The sequence below is a fragment of the Montipora capricornis genome, chromosome 12 (genome assembly GCF_036669925.1).
Source record: "Montipora capricornis isolate CH-2021 chromosome 12, ASM3666992v2, whole genome shotgun sequence".
Lineage (NCBI taxonomy): Eukaryota > Metazoa > Cnidaria > Anthozoa > Scleractinia > Acroporidae > Montipora > Montipora capricornis.
Window position 1 is genome coordinate 35429938 of NC_090894.1, and position 20000 is coordinate 35449937.

General features: G+C 39.7%; 1 protein-coding gene, 2 non-coding genes and 1 pseudogene across 3 annotated transcripts in view; 2 read left to right on the top strand and 2 right to left on the bottom strand.

The window, feature by feature from the left end:
• LOC138025735 (uncharacterized) overlaps window positions 1-335 on the top strand; it is a 631-nt pseudogene extending 296 nt beyond the window's left edge.
• LOC138026643 (uncharacterized) overlaps window positions 1-20000 on the bottom strand; it is an 86705-nt gene that overhangs the window by 6512 nt on the left and 60193 nt on the right. The gene's annotated exons all lie outside the window — the stretch shown is intronic.
• Trnas-gga (transfer RNA serine (anticodon GGA)) lies at window positions 5372-5444 on the bottom strand. Its single transcript has one exon. It is a non-coding gene; the product is annotated as a tRNA-Ser (tRNA).
• Trnas-gga (transfer RNA serine (anticodon GGA)) lies at window positions 5497-5569 on the top strand. Its single transcript has one exon. It is a non-coding gene; the product is annotated as a tRNA-Ser (tRNA).

Sequence of the window (20000 nt, forward strand, 5' to 3'; positions counted from 1 at the left end):
CGGTGCAAACTTGCGTGGCACAGCTCAGTACTGGCATCAAAGACACACAGAAGTTCGTGCCTTTGTTGAGTTCATGGTCAATGAAAAGCATGGATCGCCTTCTTTTTTTTATGACTGGAAGCTGTGCAGAGTTTTATTTTCCTCCACTGAAAAGGCTATTGGAAGAGTACATTTTACAGAACACGGGGGAAGAATTTAACCTTGCTGAAAAGAGCAATGCCAGGTTCAAAGCTATTCAAGAGAACACCCATGCAGTAGTGAGCTACTTTGACCTACACACCCAGTCATACCATGACAGTGCCTTCTGGACCTGTGCTTGTAAAAATTCAAAATAAGTGTGAAAATCTGAAAGTTCTGGTTGGAGATCAGCGATCAATGTTTGGCCGCACAACCATGGGCTGGATGGAACAGCATACACGTTATGCAATTAACAGAGGAGCCAATGCAGATGAGTTGTGGGGAGGTATTCCCGTAGCGGTGTTCATGGGAGATGATGTTCAACTGCCTCCTGTGTGTGACACCGCTGTGTAGATTCAAGATTGTCGCAGTGTACCGTCTAATCATGGTCGTTTAGTATGCACAACTTTTGATAGTGCTGTGGAGCTTACTCAGATTGTAAGACAAACTGAATCTGAACAACAGCTCAGAGATGTGTTGATGTCATTGAGAACTTACAGTACGACACCCCAGCAAATTCATTGGCTACAGATGTTTCAGTGGCACAATCTCCGATTAACCAATGGTCCAGAATTCCTAGGAAGGATGGATGAACAAGGCTTGTTTGTGTTTCCAACCCATCGTCTGGAATGGGAGCGCAACAAAGTTAAGTTACTTGAGTGGAACAGAAAGCCAAACCACCCAGTGGCAAGAATAAAAGCACTTGACAATGGCAGACAGTGGTGCCAATTGTGCCCGTAAGTTGGTGCACTGACTGCTCATGTCGATGCAAGCGTCTTCAAGTTCCATTGAGATTGGCATGGGGAACAACAATCCACAAGTGCCAAGGGATGCCTGTAGGTAATGAGGAAGCATTCTGATATGTTGTGATTCATCCTGGAAAGCACGATTTTGAAGCTAAGAATCCTGGAGCTTTATTTGTGGCATTGTCACGAGCAAAATCAGCCGGTGGAGAAGGCAGAGATCCTGATTTTGCATTTTATGAAGATGTACTGATAAATGATGACAGATTCAAGCCTGTCAACACTCCAACCACCCGGGCAAGAGCAGTGGAGATGGAAAGGCTGCATGCATTAGCAAGTCAGTGTCATCAGAGGGAACCTTTAGCACCAGCATATAGGGAGGAAACTTTTTTCAGAATGGTTGTGTGGGCTGAGTCGCAAGGTCATCACTAAGCAATTTTTGAAGCAGTCCCTATTCTAATCAGCCTTACATTAGGGCCGTTTATACGAGAGAAAATAAGCCGTGGCTAACTCTGGCCGCGGCTTACATAAGCCGCGAAAGGAACTATTTATACGAGTATAAACTCCCCGGCCAGGATAAGCCGCAGCTTGAGAAAGCCGTGAATGTAGATTTTGTTCCATCTATACGGGGTGTTCGCGGCTTACGTAAGCTGCGGCCAGAGTTAGCCGTGGCTTATTTTCTCTCGTATAAACGGCCCTAATATGTCACTGAAGGTCTGAATTGCAAATCATAGTAATTACAAGGTTAGTTATGCTGCAATTAGTCTGTGTGACTGAGGACCTGGGTGGTCATGCATAACAAATATAAGGCAGTTATGCTAGGGAGCCTCAGTGGCCAAGCATAAGACAGTTGTGCTGCAATCAGCCTGAGTGGCTGAGGGCCTGTGTGGCCATGCACAACAAAATATGAGGCAGTTATGCTGTAATCAGTCTGTGTGACTGAGGGCCTTACGGTGGTAAAGGAGGGATCCCAGTCACAAATTAGGGGCATGTTTTTTTTTTTCAAATCATGATTCAAAAGTTTCTTTTTATGGCATTTTTTTTACAAGTAACATATTTTCAGTTGCGAACAGAACACGGTTAATGCAAATTGCTCGAGCAAAGTAACATTAATTTGTCCTAAATTTCTTAGAAATTGGTCATGTTTCTTTCAGATATCCCTCACATCAATAATTATGTTTAAATCTGGTGAGTTTGGAGATACCTACAGGAGTTAATGATCAGCGAATTTTTTCACGTTTAATTGTAAAATACATTAAAAATGATTAATTGCACTTCGTTGACAACTTGTAACAGGAGCCTGTTCAAACGATAGCAACATTTCCTGTAAGTTGTGATACGTACGTAAGCTACCATTAGATTCTCAATTTTCAAGAAAATTTAGCGAAGATTTATGATAAACAAAACAATAGGACCATGGATCACGCTTTACCAACAATTCACAGATCACAAGCACATTTCAGCTCTTTTTATTTGTAATGCACCTTTTCTTTTCTCGAATGATGCCTCGTGCAGAACCCCTTTACCACCTTGTTGCGTGGCCATGCATAAGACGTTATGCTGCAATCGGCCTTTGTGGCTGAGGACCTCAGTGGTCATGCATAACAAAAATAAGGCAGTTATGCTGCAATCAGTCTGTGTGACTGAGGGCTTGTGTGGCCATGCATAACAAATTGCTATGCTATATCAGTCTATGTGGCTGATAACCAATTCCCAATGGTTTAGCAAGTGGCCTTCATGGCCATTAGGCCATTCTGGTTTCTGTTTCTGACTAAATACGTCTGCAGATAGCATGTCAGGTGATATGTGATGACTAACATGTTATGTAAGATGATAGAAATTCCTGTGAAATAAAGATTGCACCATGACTTGAAGTCGGCATTTGGTTGTAATTATCCATTGTGTTACATGTACATTGTTTATGTTAACATGATAATCAGTAGGTTCTCCCCAAAATCCTTTTCCAAAATAATTAATTTCTGTGCAGTGTCTACCCAGATGTATCTCTGGTTCAATTATCTTTGGGAATTGGCCTCATATTATGTTTGCATCTTTGATTTGGGCTCGATTAAAGATATTCACAATTTTTTTAAACGGTCAAAATAATTTTTGGGCTTTATACATTGAGGACAATTTAATGCATAGAATGTACTCCAAGTCAAAAAGCAAAGTTCTCAAATAAATAGATACCTTTACAATAATTATTGTGATATCTATATATTATGGTTCTCAATTTCAGCAAGTGTGAGGTAAAATTTGAGACCATTCAATAAATTTGTTAATGAAGTCACAAATCCAACAAGAAGTTAACTTGGAGACATTTAGCCTGGGAACAATGAGTGAAGGTGGTGCCTTCATGAGAGCCCCGCCTTCATCAGCGGATAATATGTGGCGAGGTCAGGAAAAAGAGCTATAAAAATGCCATGGGGGACCAGGAATCCAGTCTTATTTGGATATGTATTTTTCTATTTCATTAGCACAGGGCCCATTGAATTAATGGTGATTAGTGCTCACGCTTAAGAGTAAATAGTTGTTATTATGCTTAAGATTATTACTATCAATGCAATTGAATATTAAGTCTGTCGTGACATTCATGTCACCTTGTATGTCATCCTCATTTGTGATCTCACAGTCCTGTCTTCTCAATAAGTTCTTATTAATTCTTCAAAAGAATGATTGGTCACACAAAAAATTGTGGTAATTTGGACAGAATGTCACACAACAAAAAACTATATGTCATTCAATTGGTGAAAAACAGATGGTTGCCAAGTTTACAAAGAATCAGATACGTGTATTCATGACTACATTGAATAATAAGATATCACTGCAGCTAATCTTCAGTGCTAGGCCCTGGGAATACCAACTGGCCCCTGATGTCTTGCTTCGCCCTTGTGTGGCAACAAAATCTTATAATTGCTCAATACTTCCTGAGCTTTTATTTGTTAGAGAATTTGTCATATAGTATTTTTTATACTCCACAAATTCTCCTCTTCCATCATAATCTGCCTGCATTCAGACACCAATTATAATCAAGCTTTAATGCATGTATGCCAGCAACACTTTACATCAAAATGTGACTTGCACTGATAAACAACTTGCATGTGTCCTTGAAGAACATTCCCAGTTGTGAATGAAGTTGAATTTGACTTGAAATTGAAAACTTTATCATAAAAACATCTAGTTTGTTACTTTCAAAACAGACATGTATTAAAAGAGATAATACATATATATTTATCAACCTTTTTAATATTTATTGATGACGTTTAGTGGTCACCAATCATTGTATCTATAATTCATCACAAGCATGCATAGCAATAAATGTTTTGGTCATACTGTACCCAGTAAAACATATTGAACCTGTCCCAGAAGCAAGAAAAGTAAAATACATATGTGACATTTTCAACTTGCTAAAGCAAATCAAAAAACAAGTTTGTGTATCTAAACATCCTGGAACAAGAAGAGCATTCCACCAATAGTATGGTGGTTTCATTTGTTTCTCAACGTCTGTACACACTGTTTAGAACAAGTGAAGATGTCTTGCTCATTTCATTGATAGTCTCCTCATTTAAGAGCTTCTGCCTGAGAGACCGGGGCAGACTTGGAAATGAAGGTCGGCCGATTTCGCTTAAAATTGGTACACAAAGTACTTATGTCGACTTATGTAATATGCCAAAGTTTCCGCTTCAACGACTTTTTTTTAGCCGAGTTCTGGATATCAGCCCCTCAGGGGTCCCCAGAGGCTGATTTTCAGTGCAATTTTGGCCACTTTTAAATCTCTTTTTACCAACATGAAATTAATTTCAGGCAAAAACAAAACCATATTTGTAAAGCCCTATCCTTAGGCTTTTATGGGTGAGAACATTATCTCATGAAAATTTTTCGCTAGCCTGTGGCTGTTATCACAACTTGGTCATATTTGAGGCATATGGGAAGCAACCGGAAATGGCATGTTTTTCAGACCAAATATTTTCCATGCCCATATTTTATATCTTGAGGTCTTAGTATCCCTGCAAAGTTCAGCCCTTTGTTTAGTAATATCAAGAAAAAAATACTAAGGTTGAGGCTTTTTACTAAGAAAAAAACTTACGAGAAGATGGCTAACCAGGCCACTTCCGGTTAGAGTTTCAACAAAGCGTGTCTGCAAAAAACAGCCATTTAATTTCGATTATCTTTTTTCCTTCCAAGTTATGGTTAAAAGAGACTCTGAAGTTAATTGTCACCGAAAAGACTTGCCGTTAATAAGAAATTTTTATGTGATTGTTTTAGGACCGATCAGATAGTGGTCCGACAGCGGTTATAAATTTCTTGGAAGAAGTCTTGAAAATTACGGACGATAGAGCCGCTGCGAAAACTCTTTATTTACCTAACAACACATCTCTTCAAGTGAAGCTATGATCTTCGCAGTTATGAGCGCAATTTTTGCAATTGCGTAGAGAAGCCTGAAAAATTCAGGACTTCAACGGGGTTTGAACCCGTGACCTCGCGATTCCGGTGCGACGCTCTAACCAACTGAGCTATGAAGCCACTGACGTTGGGAGCTAACCTAAACCACAAATGACCAGCTCCCAACGTCAGTGGCTTCATAGCTCAGTTGGTTAGAGCGTCGCACCGGAATCGCGAGGTCACGGGTTCAAACCCCGTTGAAGTCCTGAATTTTTCAGGCTTCTCTACGCAATTGCAAAAATTGCGCTCATAACTGCAAAGATCATAGCTTCACTTGATTTCATATCCGCAGTTCATATATGATTCATTTCATATACCATTTCATCATTAACACATCTCTTGCCGGTAAATCACAATGCAAAATTGCATCTTTTTCGTCCAAACTGCAACGTTAAGTTTATCTCCTTTGTTCAACTCTTTCAACGTATCACGTCTGTGGCCCGTAGTAATGAAGCGCTAATTAAATCAGGATATAAGCAAGCTTTGTAGTTCCATTCAGTAGTACTATAACCCACCGGTTTGGGCTTTAATATTTTCTAAAGAAAAAAGATCTTATCGGTCTCTTTAAATGCAACCACAACATCTGTCGTGACACTACTTGAGAGTCGTTTTGAACCTTTAAGAAATTTGGAATATAATTATAGCTAATCGTATAACACAAATTGCAGTCACTCTTCCAGTCTATTTGCAAAGTGTCTGGATAAATTCACTTGCAAAAAACGCTTACCTGGCTTCACTTTTACAGACATGCCCCTTTCCTACAATCCCTTAAAAGTGAGGTAACATTAGAAACTTTAGCCCCAGCGATAAATTGGTCGCAAGTGCGTCGTTGTGAGTTAGATATACACAGGTCGATTAATATACCGTACGTGAAGAGGTCATTGTAGTTTGTTGGCTATGACTGACTTGGAATTCAGTTGTTTTCTCGTGCAGATTCGTCTCCTTGATATTGCAGAGAATGATTATGATAAAACTTGTATGAGAACCTCAATGGCATGATTTGTTTACTGAATATTTATTCATACCCAGTGCCCCAGTGTAAATGGCTCACGTATGTTGTAAATGATTGATAAGGACGTCCAAGACGGTCCGTTTTCGCCGCCAATCCGCTAAATTGCTGGAAGATTACTCACGGGCACTCTTTCCCTTTCTCTATCAGTATTTTCCTTTTGTTGCTTTCTCAAACAGCACAGATCCATGGTGGCATCCATACTGCATATATATCCAAAGATAGGACAGGGATGGAGTGGGTTATCCTTCCGGCAAAGACTACTGTTTTGGCAACTTGGGAAATAAAATATTTCAGCTTTCTTGGACCCCTTAAGGACTTGGGGTTTTTTTATCGCACCCGTAGCTGTAGATCACATGAAAAAGTAAGTCTTTATGGACTCACACTGAATTGCTGACCCTTAACTCTGGTTTCGGTAATAAGAAGCAACCTAGGCGGTAATCGCCATGGAGGGCCATTATGCATGCTGTAGGTGATAAGGTAAGTCGTCACAAGGCCTAGTGCCCGCTCGTACCTGCTGGAGCTTAAATTGGTTACTGCTCTTCTTTCCTGGACAGGATAATAATCACTGGTGCCCATTTATACATCTGGGCGGAGAGAGGCACTGTTAAAGAAAATTGCCTTCCCAAGACGACATGTCAACGCCCTAGTAACTTGGGGCCCGTTTCTTGAAAGTCCCGAAAACTTTTCGGGCGCGAAAAGCCATTTGTGAAACTGCCAACCACTTGTTCTTGAAAGCCGATCTTTTAACGTGTTTTCAAGGTAACAAAAAGAAAAATGACTGTGAAGTTTGACGACTTAAGTCCTCTCCGTTCTTGAGATACAAAGGGAATTGTGACACCCGAAAATGGCCAAAAAAAAGAAACTGTCTGCTATCTATTAATTAAACTAATTAAATCTATTCAGTCTGTAAGCGAATTTGTTTCATTTGAGTCCATTTGAGTGCTTTTGAAAGGCAGAGTGGCGAAAGTCTGGATTTCACAATTTAGTCCCTTGGAAAATCAAAACCATGAGTATACGGTGCACCTTTTGGAAAGAAGTTGACATATGTGGGGCACGAGATAACAAGCCGTCAGAGCCTGCTGTGACTCTCCCATTAGCGACATTAGATCGAGATGTTACACCCTGCTAGTCAAAGTGGGCGCTGCTGGTAATATAACTGACTGCGTCACACAGAGTTGACAATTTTACTGAATGGAAGTTAATTCTTAACCAAGCTGGCTTGTCTGGCGTCACAAAAGATGAATTAAAGACGATTTGTGATATGTCCACGTCACCGCCGAAAATTCACCCGTTTGCGTAAATATTCAGTAAACAAATCATGCCATTGAGGTTCTCATACAAGTTCTATCATAATCATTCTCTGCAATATCAAGGAGACGAATCTGCACGAGAAAACAACTGAATTCCAAGTCAGTCATAGCCAGCAAACTACAATGACCTCGTCACGTACGGTATATCAATCGACCTGTGTATATCTAACTCACAACGACGCACTTGCGACCAATTTATCGCTGGGGCTAAAGTTTCTAATGTTACCTCAACTTTAAGGGATTGTAGGAAAGGGGCATGTCTGTAAAAGTGAAGCCAGGTAAGCGTTTTTTGTAAGTGAATTTATCCAGACACTTTGCAAATAGACTAGAAGAGTGACTGCTATTTGTGTTAGACTTAGCTTTAATTATATTCCAAATGTCTTTAAAGGTTCAAAACGATTCTCAAGTAGTGTCACGACAGATGTTGTGGTTGCATTTAAAGAGACCGATAAGATCTTTTTTCTTCAGAAAATATTAAAGCCCAAACAGGTGGGTTATAGTACTACTGAATGGAACTACAAAGCTTGCTTATATCCTGATTTAATTAGCGCTTCATTACTACGGGCCACAGACGTGATACGTTGAACGAGTTGAACAAAGGAGATAAACTTAACGTTGCAGTTTGGACGAAAAAGATGCAATTTTGCGTTGTGATTTACCGGCAAGAGGATGTGTTGTTAGGTAAATAAAGAGTTTTCGCAGCGGCTCTATTGTCCGTAATTTTCAAGACTTCTTCCAAGAAATTTATAACTGCTGTCGGACTGATCGGTCCTAAAACAATCACATAAAAATTTCTTATTAACGGCAAGTCTTTTCGGTGACAATTAACTTCAGAGTCTCTTTTAACCATAACTTGGAAGGAAAAAAGATAATCGAAATTAAATGGCTGTTTTTTGCAGACACGCTTTGTTGAAACTCTAACCGGAAGTGGCCTGGTTAGCCATCTTCTCGTAAGTTTTTTTCTTAGTAAAAAGCCTCAACCTTAGTATTTTTTTCTTGATATTACTAAACAAAGGGCTGAACTTTGCAGGGATACTAAGACCTCAAGATATAAAACGTGGGCATGGAAAATATTTGGTCTGGAAAACATGCCATTTCCGGTTGCCTCCTATATGCTTCAAATATGACCAAGTTGTGATAACAGCCACAGGCTAGCGAAAAATTTCCATGAGATAATGTTCTCACCCATAAAAGCCCAAGGATAGGGCTTTACAAATATGGTTTTGTTTTTGCCTGAAATTAATTTCATGTTGGTAAAAAAGAGATTTAAAAAAGGCCAAAATTACACTGAAAATCAGCCTCTGGGGACCCCTGAGGGGCTGATATCCAGAACTCGGCTAAAAAAAAGTCGTTGAAGCTGAAACTTTGGCATATTACATAAGTCGACATAAGTACTTTGTGTACCAATTTTAAGCGAAATCGGCCGATCTTCATTTCCAAGTCTGCCCCGGTTTCTCAGGCAGAAGCTCTTAAGGGGATGGCTCTCAACTACCAAACTGTTGCTATGGAGCCCTTCAAATAATCTCTTCTCAATACCCTTTTACTCTACAGTTCCCATTTTCTGTCAAATGTGTGCAGTTAATGAAAAATGATGAGATGGTTCCCATCCAGTGAGAAAACCATGTCTATCTTTGTTTCCTGTTTTTCACAGAAATGCACAGCAGAGGACTGGGACTAATTGCACATGCACATTCTGATTGAAGTGATGTCAGATTTCCATTCAAAAAGTTATTTCACAGAACCTCCCATGCAATTTTCTTGCAGGGTTCTTTGACTAGAACGTTCCCTTAGCAACCATTGTCTTTCTGTAGTTACATGTCAGTGCCATCCCCCTTAATGTGTCTCAAAATGAAGCAGGTTGCAAGTAATTATTACTTATCTGTTTTGCTCTCATTGGAAGAGACAACTTTATAGGGGTAACAAGCATAGGAAATGTTGTCAAGAAATTTAAATATCTCAAAAATAACGTAACTAAAAACACTTTCTAATAAATAAATCTCAACTACAAAATAGTGCAGCATGCAGCCATGGAAAGTTCCCAACCCTCATATCTTTGGAACCCAGACTTGTATAGAAACACTGTCTGACTATGTTAATACAAGTGAGAACCATATCATTTTGATTTGTTGCGTGACCAGAACAGAACAAAGCCTAAAACTCAAGCAGTGTACACATCTGGATAAAGGAAACGCTACTGATGGTGAGTGATGGCCAAGGTCCAGATCTCTTCAAACTATTATTATTATTTTCAAATTGCATTATTTTAATGCACACTTGGGGCCTAGGGTGAGTTGTGCATGCACATTAACAATTTTTGAAGTACACATTTCAGGTGCAAACATTATTTTAAATTACACAAGTCAGTCACTCTCAAATGTTTCACTAAAACATGTACAGTGGCAAGAAAAAAGAAAAACACAAAAATCCATTGGCAAAAATGCTTAGTCTGTACTGTAGAAGGACCCCACTTAATGTTTTGTGATCAATTAAGTCCTAAAGAGATTACTGTTTTACATAAGAGATCATTTATTAATGGACAGTACCTGCAATATTAATCTAATACTGTCAACAACCTTAATTTAATTAATCACATCAAGTCTAATAAAAGGAACTCTGCACGGATAAAAGAAACATAAGAAGTATTAAAAAAGAACCAAATAAACATCTTCAAAACGATTCCGCAGTTCTCTTTTAAGTTCACGTCGTATAAATAGCAGTTGTTATGAATTCTCAGATTAAGCTCTGTGAACAGAGTCCACAAACAACATAAGATCAAGCAAAAAAAGGTTTTAAAAAAACCACAAAAAAACAGCGCGTGACCAAAGAATAGCTCGCAAAACTCCGAGGAAATCTCTTGAGCTTCTCAGTACACTGTGGTAAACCGAATTTTCCATAAAACAACATACTTTGCAAAAAGACTAACTCAGGTGACTTTGTTCAGCATGTTCGGGTGACTTAGCTTAAGTATTATCTATAATTAAGAGAGTTTTGATGTCAGGCAAAAAGAGAGCCAAGTTGGATTCTCTTTATACGTCGAACTATGACGTTTTCAGTTTTGTTTTTATAGTGCTTGGTGAATATAAAATGGCTTGATTTTCCAACCTTTGTCAAGTCTTCGTTCAGTTTTGTTCATTCCATTCATCACAAGCTGAATAAATACCATAAAACTTTTCCCATATTTAAATGTTTGTTGCATGAATTAGCCTTTTGTCCTTATGAATACCTTGTAATTTTCGCGACTTTTGTTGCTGTTCTCAACAGGGCGTTCGTACTTTATCCCCCAGGCGTTTGTTGTGATAAAAATGAATGACGTGAAGACGCAAATACAACTTCGTTCCCAGGTTATTATATCCTCATCTTTGTTGCCTGATCTAGGGGGACAAGGTTTGAGTCTGCAAATTATACTACTACTACCAGTATTGATCTGTATTAAAAGTCAGAACGGCCACACACCAAGCTTTATCAAATTCTCAAGTATGGTGATAATAGACCCAATATTAAGCGAAATGCAGCTATTTAAAAACGTCAAAATTTACAAAGAAATGTATGGCCATCCGTACGCTGCATTTGGTTGAACAAAAATTCATAACTGCGAGGCTCATAGCTTAATTTGAAACATTTCTTTGTAAATTTGGATGCATTTAAATGGCTGTATCTCAATCAAAATTAGCCCGATTTACGCCAAACTGTGAGCTCTTTCTGAACTTTGTTCTGACTGTGGTTAAATAGTTGCTAATCCCATAATTTACATCCTCCTACATAGTCCTCTCGGGCTTGAATTCTGCACAGACTACGATCCATACAGACTACCTTTTATGAAATCAAGTTGCTGCTCTAATTCCTAACAGGAATATAGGGCTGTTGTTCGCTTATAGTTATCGGCTACTGATTTAAGCAATTGTCTCTTATAGACACCCATATACCATCCATTTCAAACTGGTGGTTCTAAAGGGATTCTTTTAACCGCACTTCAAATATACAAACACTTAATTCATCGAGTCCTTCACCGAAACAAACGAGCCCAACAAATTGATCAGTGCGCCCAACTGGATTCCACCTGAATTTTTCAGGTGTCTATAGGAGACAAGTGCTGAAAATGTCCACATTAGTGCGAAGACCACTTCTCTCTCTCTCTGTCTTTAGATTCATGCCTGAGTAATTGCTACTCATTTGCCATGGCAAATTTTAATCATGTAAAAAGACTTTAAAATGGTTTTAATCCATATGTAGCGAAAATTTCTACTTTCTTTGTCACAGCAAAGCTGAATTTGCGATGTGTTTTATTGTGAAGTTAATAACGCAAATTTTTCATAACTAATGAGGAAATACTCAATCTTAGGTACACGCCACAAAAATAATACATAAAATCTTGATTTTAGCAGATTCTAAAGGTCTTTGAAGAAAAGATAATTGCTACCAAAGCCCTCGTCAATCTGAAATATTTTTTACCCTTTGCGAGGTGAATTTCTGAAAAATATTGCGTCTTGAGTAAACTTGACCTTAAAGTTCAAAATTTTTTTAGATGGTTCGGAAATGTTTTTTTGTCATAAAAATTATTTTTTAGTCGTTTATAAAGCAATTTTTGCACATAGGGTCTGCGCTTTGAAAGATGAATTGCATCCATTTTCGATTAATTCAATTTATTTTACTTTTTTCCATTTATTTGCGAAAATACTCAAATACTCACTTTCCTTGCAAATACCCACTTTCAGTTTTCGGTGACAAACTATCAATTTTTAACTTGTATGCGATGACTTGATGACAGTTGGCCACATCACAGGGTCGATCTGAGAAATAACATGCTTTGAACTCCCAAAATAATTGTTTTTTTTTGTTTTCCTTCTTTTTTTTGGTTGTAAACATTTTGTAAGTCTTACGTTGTTACGTTGGAAGGACCTTTACATGCCCAGCACGTGGTCAGACATGTCTGTACTGCAAAAAGCGAAACCACTTCGCTAAAGTCTGCAGGTCAAAAAATGGAAGACAACGATTTCACTCCTTAGAACAAGCCATAAGCCAAGCCCCACAGACATGCCCCGAATCAACATTATCCGCAGCTTTTGAGTCGGTTGTTTTTTAATCAATCACCATAGCTGGCGTCTCACGCAGCGAGTCCAATCCTTATAGAGATGAAGTATTCTTATCAATTAATCTACACCTTCCACAGGACACCCACAAGAACACCATCCTTAGCGCCCAGATCGACACCGGTGCGCAGGAAAACATACTCCCAATGCGGCTCTATCGTCAAATTTATCCTCACAACCTAGGCGATCATGCAAGTCTCAGACCAGCTTTCTTGTCATCCGCGGATGTCATCCTCACTGCCTATGGCGACTCGCGAATCAAGCATGACGGTATTGTTACCATACCTTGTTCATACAAAGGGGGAAACACCCGAGCACCCTTCTATGTCACAGATACCCCAGGCCCAGCAATAATTGGCCTCCCGACATCCACCGACCTGAAACTGCGTCCCCACACCCCGTGACAGTACAGTTTCCAAAGAAGAGCCCATTAAGGACAAAGATGACCTGATCAGTCAGTATCCCGAGTGCCTCAATGGAGTGGGGAAATTCCAGGGCGAATACCACATAGTGCTTGACCCTAATATCCCATCAGTTGTCCACCCCCCAAGGCATGTGCCAATCAGCCTCAAAGACGACATCAAAAGAGAACTAGATGAGATCGTTAACAATGACATCATAGCAAAGATCAAAGAAGGCGAACCTACACAATGGGTCAACAGCCTTGTTTACCGCTGCAAGCAGAACGGGAGGTGAAGGCTCTGCCTGGATCCTAAAGACCTCAACACAGCCATTCAGAGAGAATGTCATGTCACTCCCACCATAGAAGAAATCCTACCAAAGTTAGCTGATGCTAAAGTATTTTCTATAGTAGACGCAAAGTGCGGGTACTGGAACGTGGTCTTGGATGAAGAATCTAGTTACCTCGCTACATGTACATTCAATTCCCCATTTGGTTGATACAGATTCAAGTGCATGCCCTTTGGGCTCAGAATGTCTCAAGATGTCTTCCAGACTAAGATAGACCAAACATTCAAAGGATCTGAAGGCGACGTAGGGATTGCAGACGACATTGTAGTTTTCGAAAAGACCACAGAGGAACAGGACCGCAACATCCACGCGATGCTAAAGCGCTGCATAGATACCGGGCTTAAGCTAAACCCTGACAACTGCTTCAGAAAGCAAAACAAGATCAAAGAGTAATTTGTGGCCAAAATGGTGTCCAGCCAGACCCAGGCAAGGTCTCTGCTTTGAAGCAGATATCTTCTCCTACAAATCGCCAGGAACTGCAAACCTTCCTAGGGCTAGTACACACTGACAGCCCCACTCCGTAAGCTTCTGAAGGAGGACAACTGTTTTAAATGGTGCGCAGCGCACCAAGACTCTTTTAATAAGAGCAAAGACTCTATCAGCAACGAGATCACTCTGACATACTTCGATCCAATGAAAGAAACTATTCTTCAAGTTGATGGTTCCATGAAAGGCCTAGGTGCTGCCCTCACACAAGACCGTAAACCTGTCGCTTTCATCACTAAAGCCCTAACAGATGCCGAGTCAAGGTACGCAAACATCGAAAGGGAATTGCACACCTACCTATACGGCCAAAGTTTTACTGTTCACACTGATCACAAGCCCCTAGAAAGCATTCACCTCAAACACTTGAGTGCTGCTCCCCCCCGTCTGCAGCGGATGCTACTAAGAGTGCAACCATGACCTCACCATTCGCTACCAACCAACATCTTTCATTAAAGCTTTATGAACTTGATAGTAGTAATGATGTTTTATTGATAAGTGATTCTTGTCAATGGGGCAAGGATGCTTTTCTTGTGACATGTCTTGTATTAAATTATCCGTTATTCCCTCCCAGTGATTGAAGTCACTTGAGGGTGGATAGCTTTTTCCATTTTTGTTTAGCTACAGCACAGTCTACAACTGATCAATAAAATATTGGCAGAAACTTGGACACTCCCTGCTTGCTTCAATTATATTTTTATCATACCACTGGATTTTTTCATAAAATAAACACATACTGTAATGGAATGGGGTCGTCCTCCCAAAATATGTACAACTGGTGATCTGGGCCTTATGGTTGTTGCAATTGATGAGGCCAGCTGCCCTCCAGGAAATAGCATAGGCAATTGATATTCTGAAATAAAACGTTACCTCAAAGTGGAACGTTTTAAGAGCTCAGTTTAGCAGGGAAGTGCATTCTGAGTTGAAATTAAGTCTGGGCGACGTGAGTTTCACTCAGACTTTGTTAATAAGATGTCTGGTGATCCACAGACACTGTTTGCCATCACGAAAAAGATGCTTAATCAAGTGAGGGAGTCCCCTTTTCCAGAGCATTGTAACTTGTTGACCCTTGCTAATGAACTGGGGGCCTTTTTGAAAATGAAAATTTCTAACATTCGCTCTGAGTTAGATGTAGCAGCTACAGTTCACAACAATCATAGTACTTTAGCTCCATCGGCAAATTGCTTCCAACCCTCATCCTTCTCGAGATTTTTCTCTCTTCTCCTCAGTAAAGACTCTGTCAAGAAACTTGTGCTTAGTGTACCAACGAAATCGTGTTCTCTGGATCCTGTCCCCACGAAAGTAGTAAAAGAATTTATGGATGAACTCATGCCCTTGTTAACTGTTATTATTAACCAGTCATTACAATCTGGTGTCTTCCCAGACATGTGGAAGGAGGCTCTCGTAACTCCTATGCTCAAGAAGTGTGGTTCTGATTTGGCTTTCAAAAATTTTCACCCTATAAGTAATCTCCAATTTGTTTCTAAGTTAGTTGAACGAGCAGCAGCAGATCAGCTACAGCCCCATCTGGTTACAAATATCCTGTTTCCTTTGCTCCAGTCGGCATATCGTCCCAACCATAGTACTGAAACAGCCTTACTCAAAATTAAAAATGACATCTCAATGAATATGGATAAACAACACGCTACGTTTCTTATCCTTCTGGACCTCAGCGCCGCCTTCGATACGGTTGACCATCAAATTCTCCTAAACCGTTTACGCACAGAATTTGGTGTATCTGGAAAAGTCTTAGACTGGTTCGTCTTGTACTTATCAAATCGTTCTCAAAAAGTTACAGTTGATGGTGTATCATCAGACCAGTTCGGTATCAATTTTGGGTACCCCAAGGCAGTTGCCAAGGTCCTCTGTTAATCGTCATTTATACATTTGTTCAATATTGTTAATAACCACTTGCCCAACGTACACGCCTATGCTGATGATAGTCGTATTTGGCCTTAAACATGGTAATTATGCCAACGAAACTGCTGCTGTGTCTTCCATACAATCCTGCATTCGTGATTTACAGAACTTGATGCTGACAACAGACAACAGACTTTATTTTAACAATAGAGAAGAAGGCCTTTGTAGCCCGCAGTTAGCAGAGCTAACTAAAACTGACCCTGTATAATTAATAAGCTCTCACACACACACACGCGCGCGCGCGCACACACACACACACATTAAATAAATAAATAAACAAGTAAATAAAAATAAAAAATAAATAATAGAAATAATTGTTATAACTAATCCTGATACATATAAATTGCGTTACCCTAAGAGGAAAATAAGGGAAAATACTCTTAACAAGTTGAAAAGGAAGCTGATCAGTTAACATACAAACAAAAACTAGAAAGATCAATGTAGCGCATATCAACATTCATCTCCTCAGTTTCAATAATTTTCAAAAGTACAATCATAGACAAAACTGTTGGGAAGGTTACCACTTTTGACGTCTTCTTTGCTTCTCTCCCCACCCCCCTGATTCAATGTTGCGCAAAACTAAATGCTTTTCGTAGGAAATTGTAGTGTTACCTTCCAACATTGAATAGGGGGGAGGGGGGCTTTATAAGAGAACGAGAAAGTGTTTTTTTGCGCCTTAACAGAAGCGGGTTGAAACAGCTCTGGTGGGGTTCATTTATATAACCTTCCCAACTACTTTTGTCTAGGATTGTCTGAAAATTCTGGGTGTGGCCGTCATTGGAAATACTACTTTTTTATGCTAGCGTTCACAGTTTCGGTGAAAAAAAAAAACATAACTATTGCTTTTTGTAATATTTATATGTTTTTTGCCATGTTAGGATAAATTGTAGGCGTTTGCTTGGTTATAAATAGGGGAAAGTTTAACTGTCATATATGCATTAGGATGTCTTGTTGTATATTAAATTGTAGAGCAAATAAAATGATGACAATTCCTTCACGAATTAACAAAAAGGGGAGGAGTCTAGATGATAGATAATGAAAGCAAAGTATATATTGTTAAAGTTGGTGGAGTTCACGGACTAAACACTTAGAATGGCGGAGGTCAATTTCACTTTGCGAAGTCGAGATCAGCGCCTTGTGTATCTTTTGACATACAGTAGAGCCGATTTGGAGAAAGTTCCCACTAGGGATGTATTTGCCGAAATGGTTTCGTTGCCTTGGATGGAAATTGCTGGTGTGAAAGTTATACAGTGGGTTGTAGCGCGTGAATTACACGCTGATGCAGGTGCCTCGGAGAGCCATTCGCATTATCACATGGCATTGAAGCTTGAAAAACGCGCTCATTGTCTGAAGGTATGCAAGTTCTTGGACGACGGGTACGGCATCAAGGTCAATTTTAGTTCCAATCACAACACGTACTATTCAGCGTACAAATACACAACAAAGGAAGATAGAGATTGTGTACACTCAGAGGGCCACCCAGACCTCGGAAACACACCTCCACCGAGAACTGAAAATGCTATTTCCGGTAATAAAAGAAAAGCAGCTCGCAGTGCTAGAGTTTCCAAGAAAAGAAAGCGCGGTATGTCCATGTACGAGGTGAGGTTCATTCAGGCTAAGAATGTCAAATCACGGCTGCAGCTAATGTCCATTGCGGCGTCACAAAATCGTGAAGGCAAAACGGATCTTGCTCAATTTATATGTAACAGGGGTGGAAAAGCAGTTGATGAATGCCTGGCTGTTGCACACGAATTGGCAACTGCAGAAGCGAAATTTGCACGCTCAAAGAAAACTCGCATCGAACTTCTGCAGGACAACTATACAGGGGAATGCGTAGCTGAATGTAATGGCGAGTGGATGGGGGCAGAAGTGCATCTCCTCACCAGAAATGAGATTAGCATCAGTGTTTTTGCTCAGGCGGTCTTCACATTGTTAGAGAAAGGAAGGGGGAAGTACCGTAATATTTTTATTCACGGTGTTGCAAATTGCGGTAAGAGCTTCATGCTCTCCCCATTGAAGGCCATATACGGCACGTTTTGCAACCCTGCAACTGGAACTTTTGCCTGGGTAGGGGCGGAAGAGGCTGAGATAATTATGTTGAATGATTTTCGCTGGAAACCATCCATTATAGCCTGGGCTGACTTGCTGCTGTTGTTAGAGGGAGATATAGTTCATTTACCCGCTCCAAAAAATTTCTCCAAACGCGACATTGAGCTAAGCAAAGATACACCCATCGTCGCAACATCAGATGCGCCAATTGTTTTCATAAAGGGAGGAAGTGTTTGCCACGCGAACACCGAAATGATGAATGTAAGGTGGCGATTTTTCCATTTCTGGAGACAAATTCCACCATCAGAAGAACTCCAGTTGGCGCCATGTGGTCACTGTTTTTCTAAACTTATTTTAGATAACATCAACGGAGATACGTTCTCGACTTAGAGTCACGTTTCTATTGTATTGGCTTATCTTATTTTGATCACCCGCGTCGATAACTTACAGTTCACATTACTCCCAACATGACTCCCAACATTACTCCATTTTCAAAGCCTAAAATAATGGCTTTCAAGCCAAGCTGCAGATAAAATATAGAAACTGGAGTGTAAAGGGCTTTAAAGGAAATAGTAATAGGACGTTTCATGGCCATTTTAGCTTTATTTTAGGTAAATTACAACATTACTCCATAAAGAGGGCTTAAATTGAAATAACAGATCTAATTAACTTTATGAATACATGGTTTCAATGGAGTAATGTTGAAAATAAGGAGTTTCAATAATAAGAGTTTCAATAATAAGAGAGACATTGTACGTATTCTAGTATGCTTTACATATAACTACGTTATTGTTGCAAAATATCACATTCATTGGGCAAATATTTCGTATTTTCTGATGGAGTAATGTCATGGAGTAATGTCCTAATACGTGTGGATTACCTTTCCCAAAATAGGACAATGATTGACACTCCATCCTACTAGCGCCAGTAATCACTTTCAATTTACTTCTGTAATGTGACTTAAAAATGAACGTGGCAATTTCAAAATTGTGTTCTACATGTACAGGATAAATTGACTAAGGTATCTTACCAATTACATGCTATCTAATACATCTTTCAATAGCTTCATTATCTAGGGAGTCTTTTACAAGGTGAAAAATTGATTCACATGGGTTCAGGTCCGGCGAACGAGAAGGTATCTTACAAAGTTCGCATTCAATTTCTCTTAAAGCATTCATTGCTAATTTGCTAACCTGACTTGGATCGTTATCCATAACGAAGAGACGCTTACCATCTCGTTTTGGTCCTGCACGTCCAAAACATAGATTAAAATGCTGCCTAATGAAATTTGCAAAGAATTGACCATTCATCTTTTCATAGGCCTCGTTGAGAATCACACCTTTTCCATAAGCTATTGCCACCATTACGTGGAGGCGTTTTCCTCCTGCTAAATCTTTCGAACCTTTGCTGGTTATATGCAAACCTTCACATTTTCGGCGCCAAACTCTTGCCTTTGGAGTCATTGCTGCACTCATCGGGTTCGTTTTGTATACAAAGGACACACCATCCAAGTAGAAAGCTACTTCTCTGGTTTTCCCTCCCTACCCCCCCCGATTCAATGTTGTGCAAAACTAAATGCTTTTCGTAGGAAATTGTAGTGTTACCTTCCAACATTGAATAGGGGGGAGGGGGACTTTATAAGAGAACGAGAAAGTGTTTTTTTGCGCCGTAACAGAAGCGGGTTGAAACACAGCTCTGGTGGGGTTCATTTATATAACCTTCCCAACTACTTTTGTCTAGGATTGTAGATGAGTCAGCTTGCGTTTAAAAGGTGCTTTTCTTAGCTCACGAAGTTCAGAGGGGATGCCATTCCATATTTTCGCAACAACTCTGGAAAAAGAAAACAACTGATGATTTGTTCTCGCCTGTTTTACATAGCAGCTTCCAGCAACTGAGAAACGAGTAGTATAGGAATGAACCTGTTCAGAGCGAGTAAAAAGTTCAGAAATATTGGGAAGGGCACAATGATTTTCGATGTCATGTAACAGAGAGGTAACCAATTTGAAGTAAAGCATTTTTATCGGTA